Source organism: Perkinsus marinus, assembly GCF_000006405.1.
Source record: "Perkinsus marinus ATCC 50983 genomic scaffold scf_1104296958234, whole genome shotgun sequence".
Classification (NCBI taxonomy): domain Eukaryota; phylum Perkinsozoa; order Perkinsida; family Perkinsidae; genus Perkinsus; species Perkinsus marinus.
In genome coordinates, this window is record NW_003206847.1 from 14,093 (window position 1) to 20,215 (window position 6,123).

The window sequence follows — 6,123 nt, forward strand, 5'->3', positions numbered from 1 at the left end:
CCTTCGTACTGCCGAGCTTCGAATCGCCTGGAAAGCAGGGCGAAGCACTCTATCGATCTGAACAGTAATGACGATAACCATCAACCACTCAACCAAGCACCACAACGCACTTCCAATAACTTAGCCATTTCTCGGTCGGCTCGAGCGACCGCACTAATCCTCGCACTCTCCTTAGTAGAGCCACGCCACCCTCGCAACACCATCCGACACAACCCGACATGCAGATAATACAAATCGATCATTTCCTCTCGACACCTGCCCCCCCGACAGGCCACATACCGGTATAATTTTCGACCTATCTCCACTCGATAACGCCGCCACTCCTCAAAGACTCTCTTCAACTCTTCCAATCTTCTCGCGGCTAGCATAGCATTTAGTCCGACTCGCTTCGTTCGTATACGAGCAATTCGTCTTCGTAATTTCCCCATGGCTAACCTCATCTTGATTTTATTCAACTCCCTTTCTATTCCCATCATCATCACAAAACCAGCCATAGCTCGCTTCAGTAGCTTCCCATTGGAGTGTCGCACTGCCAAGGATTTGCTCGATCGCTCCGCCGTAATTATCCTCGGCAGTTCATAGCGCCACGCGACGATTACTCGACTCATCGAAGACTTCTCCGACTTCACCCGAGCCTTCCAATACGCCAAACACTCCCTCGCACGATAACGCAATAAGACGTTGGGTATGGTTTTGAGCCAAACCTCATTGAGGACCTCAGCCCGCGCCGTTTGGACAGCCCAGTGTCGCAACGCTAACTCCATTCGGGTGTATTCGATCGCCGCTCCAATTGTGGTACTCACAGCGGTCACCTCTCTGAGTTTCTTACAAACTTCAGCCCAGGCATGCAGACATTTCGAGCGGAGCGGTGCGGTACGAGATAGTAGGTAATGGTCACAGCGAAGCCTCAAGGCCAGTGAGTGACGGAAACTGAAGAAGGAGTGGTATCATCATCAACCATGATAATAGCAATTCTAGTGAAAATAAATAAGTACATCGATCATTTCATTTAAAAGTTAATAAACAAAAACTAAAATTTTCATCGTCATGATCATCATCAGAGTTTCACCCTAGTGATATGCAAAACACCAGTGAAAAAGAACATATACCACAATTCACTTCGCGGCATACAATAGTGTTATCGGTGGTCGCGGCAACATATACGTCCCATTGTTCTCATCTAGTATTACACCCCTTCACCTTAAACGGGTCATGAAACTCCAGTAATATCATTGTCGATGAGTGTTACCTCCTTATCCACAGACTGAGAATTCTCCCTTGCCATATTCTAGACACTCCTCTTCCCCGCTCAGCGAGACGTCTGCTCGCCGCTACCACTGCTAGCCATGCACGGATACATTCCCGTTGTCGACGAGCCTCTCCTCGAACAATACAAACGCCCGTCCTCCATAATAAAATATATAATTTCTTCAAAGCGATCACTCGCTCCTCCAGCCGACGCTGCAATTTCCGCCGTAGGCCTTTAGCGGACCTAATCCGTATCTTCCACGCTTCGAGGTAAGATACCAAAGTCTGTTTCACGTGACACTCAAAGAGTCTATCCAAGATCTGCTTAGATCTACCCGCGATTCGCCAACTCTCGAAAATTGCGCCGCTCCGCTTCGCCACAATATTCATCCCAATGACCTCAGCCGCGTGCTGATTTCGCAAACTATATCGCTTCCAAGCGGCCAACACCCCAAACGTTCGAGCCATCATTTTCCTGCGATGCTCTCCAACTACTCTTCGTTCGAGACTCTTCCATTTCGCTCTTTTCCTCCACGCGGAAAGGCGCGTTCGGAAATAACACAACACTGCGTGCGCCATCATTTCCGCATCTCGTCGTTGCATCGTTTTCGAAAACGAATAAAGTCTATTCAAAGCCGTTCGCATCGAAACTCGAATGATATTAATTTCCAACCGCCGTGCAACCACTGACCAAATGCTCGTTACCAACCACTCCGTAAATACCAATCGAATTTTTCTTCGCTCCGCTAGAATTTTGATTCTCATTCCAGCCTGCCGAGCGGCCTTCCTACCCTCCGTGAAGCTCCTCAATGCCATCAGCACCTCCCTAGAGAGGCACTTGCGACGGAGGGCGGCCCTTCGACCAGCCTCCACTTCCGAGCACCGAACCCGTGCGCTCTCCCAATGCCAGGCGTCATAGACCGACGATAACATCCGCAATCTGCACGCATGCACAAGAGCTGCAAGTTTATGCCATGATTTGAAGTGGAGTGCTTTCACTTTACCCGAGACCGCCATATGCCGTTCCCTGACCGCACGGTGATCGAGCGCCTGATGGCACCAGAGGGTGATGTACCGAGAAGCACACCTTCTCTTCCACTGCAGAGACGCCATCTCATGCCGAGCACTGTCAAGGAGGCGGTTCGAATAATGGGCCCTCCACACGCACAAATGCCGCGATAGTAACTCACTAGAAACGAGCCTTTCAATAGCCGTGTGCACGCGTGCACATTTAAATCGATACCGCACCTCCGCCAACCAAGCATCACATACAGCTGCTAATATTCTTAATCGTTTCCGCTCCACCAAATACCCTAACCCCGACGATTTAAGAGCTCCGATCCGACGATTATACGCCAACTTATGCAACGCTGATGCCAGACGCCACCTCCCCCATATGTACCAAACAGTCCCTTTGGAATTCCAACCGAAGTAGTAATTGCGACGCCCACTCTCGAACGACTTGCTGCATTCCCCGTCGCGTCACCATTCCTACTACTGCTTGGTGGGCTTTCCGAGCTCTATAACTCTTTCTCCAGCACAACCACGAAACTCTAGCCCTTCTCATCACGCCTGTATCTGCGATAACCTTCACTATGGGCTGGAGCCCACTATAGAAATCCCCAAGTTGTGCTCGCCAAGAATTATATCGTTTCCATACCCGCAAGGCGTGTTTCATAATCGCCCTTTCGATTTCAACAGCTCTATACAACTCAGTTTTGGATTTCTCCAGAAACCTCCTGAGGCCCCTGAGCCCGCGGAGCAATCGGAAAATTCTCATCATCGAATTTACTTTTTTACAATCCTCCACAGTTGATTTCCATTTTAATAAACTTCGCTCCGCTCGACGATAGGAAATTATTATCATTTTTTCCCGAGATTCCTGTTGGAATTTCAACTCAGCCGACCATTGTCTTAGCGCCTCTGTGAGACGACTCATCGCGACTCGCTCCTCAAGAGCCTCCGCGTGAACAGAAAGTTCAGCATCGCGGACTCTGACGCTTTTACGGTGTATAACAAATTCCATCCAATACCGAATCATCGATTTTAATTTTTTTAATACCATCTTTTCCCGAAATCTGCCCATCTTAGACCCCAACACCGCCTCTCGAAACGCCCTCAACGCCCTTCCTTTTCGTACCAACAGCAACCCCGCCCTATTACGACGCTGCGCCTCTGCCCCCTCTCGCCACCGCATAATCGCCCTTCGTGTCACACACCGAATAGAAAAGGAAAACAGCCTTTCCACGTCGATCTTCGGTGGACCCCACGAAGGCGTATTCCGCTGCTCAGTTGAGTTCGAAAGCTCGACTACTCCCACAGGAGAATCATCCTCCTCACATGAAAGAACTACACTGTCCATCACCGACACACCAAAATGAGGCGCATCGCTCCGCTCACATTCAGCCGCCTCTTCTGAAAACTTCAGCAGATCTTCCCGACGTCGAAATTGAAATGGCCGTCGTCGAGCTCTCATGCGTTTGAGTATTTCTCTGTGTTTTCCCAAGATGGCCCTGTAGGCATCCATAGCCGCCTTATCAGCCTTAGTCATACCCTTGCAATGTATTACCCTATCGAAAGCATCCAACAACAGGGGTAGATGGGCGCGCTCAGCCGCTGGTACCAAATCGAGAGTCTCCGCTAGAATGGCATTAGCACTGCTCATGAGGAGGAGGGGAGGGACAATACTACCAGGGAGACTCGATCTGCTTACTATCAACACCCTATGCAAATCGAGAAACAGTTCTAATAGATCAGCCTATGGTAGGCAGTATTATTGTTGAGATCTACTGTCACCTCCCCCAATGATGATGATGATGATGATGATGAAATAGCAGCCAATCAGCCCGGAGTGCTAACCGATAGACTTCTCCTGAGTTTCAACACCTCCGCCGCCGCCGCCCCTTCTGAGAATGAGTTTTACATGTGATATCCAATCCTAGTAGAAGTCTATTGACCACGCCGTAGCGTGGTCAATAAAATTCAGAAACTCAGAAATCCCCGATACTCATACAACTGGGAACAGCCAATGGCAAGCAGTATTCTTGTTATGTTAAGGTCCACTGTCTCACCCACCCATTATGATGATGATAAAATTGGCGGCTCATCAATCGTCGAATTCCGATTGAAACTATCGAGATTGGTCACTTAAAATCTCTGACGAGCGTTTCACCCATCTCTCGTATGATCCACCACGCCAAATGTGTATATATTTTTTCTCCAGTGTAGAAAAAAATCCAAATTTTCGGGCTCTGGCTACTGTAGTTGCAGCCGAGCAAACACGACTCCACAAGGACTGAAATCGACGATTGAATTCAAATTGGATTCAACCTAGGAAGGTATAAGGTATTAACATATCAACCAACTAATACTAACAGATGGAATAATAATATCTAAACTCCATCGTAAATATTTTTACACGACCACATCCATAACGGCGCGAGACCAGTAACAGAGAATATATTTGATATCTAGGTTGCTCTAACACTGCTCGTCACTCCTCGGTATAGCAAGGAAACGCCAAGTTTTTTCGAGGGGAAATCACATTATACACGATTGACATGGTAGAGTCTACCAGGTAGACTATACGAACCGTAAAGGGTAGCGTTTATCAACTGTAACCAGGCCAGCAGAAAAAAGGGGGGAGGAGCCAGTGCGGGAATATACGCACATGGTCAACTACATGTGTTGCTAGCAATATGGAAATTTTGAGGAAATTTTGAGGAAATTTTAAGGAAATTTTGCGGAATTATCGTTGATTTTAGTATACTTATACCCAAAATCGTGTGACTTTTCATAAAATAGTGAGGAAACCTACGAGCTCAGTTGAAGAAACCAAACATATATATCTCCATACTGGGAGGAGCACCGTAGACTGTTCTCAGCGGGGGACAGGGGGTCAATTCAGATCACTTTTCTAGGTCGCCTCGGCCATTTCCTAAGGAGAAACGTACTTAACTACTAAGAAAGTAAAATTCCCAATAACGTAGAGGATGTAGCTGACTAGCCAAGATTGCTAGGACAAACCAGATTGCGTTGCACACAGAAACTGACCTGGTGTGGTCACAGACTATCCATAACAGCCTAAAACACGCAGGCAGCTCACGATGAGGTCCCGGACGAATCCAACCACAAGGCGATAGTCGCTGTGGATGGACCCACACTCCCATCTACTAGAAATGTCTAACAACGAATACAATCCAAATATCTCTGCTGCGGGATTACCTTTGGGAGACAAACTCTGCTACATCCACATCGATGGACTGAGCTGGGACGGGCGCAGAAGATGAGCCAAACTCTGGCCATCTCCAGACATCTAGCACCTTACTTTAATCGTCGATATCGATCGAGTATCTGCAGTAGCTTGAATCTAGTAGCTTCCTCTGTGCACAGGATGCATCAATGGCTCACCACAGGCTTATCGGCAGACTAACTAACTCAACTGCCTTTTCAATATGACCCTCCCTGTCCTCCTATGACTGTCTGGTATCATGCTCACGGCCCTTCCAAACGCTACACAATTGTTGGACTCGAGTCACAGTGTGAGTTTGATACAAAAATAGTGCCTCATGCAGCGTATGGTTACGACAGCTGATCATTGATATAGTCCTACAACATAATCACTACGTTTCCATAACACATTAGTCCGATCAGTCCTTCATAGATTCACTATAATGATCAGATATAGAGAGCAGTCTTCAGACAATCTCTTATTAGAGACTCAGGTCACGCGCGCTCGGGGTCATCATTTCATCGCCTTCACTGATCAGACTTGAATGGCAATAACTTCACTAACGATGACGAGGCTTGCGGGGTTCATCCGCAACAACACGTCATCTCTGATATGCCATGTCATCACATCAGTGGAAGCACCTC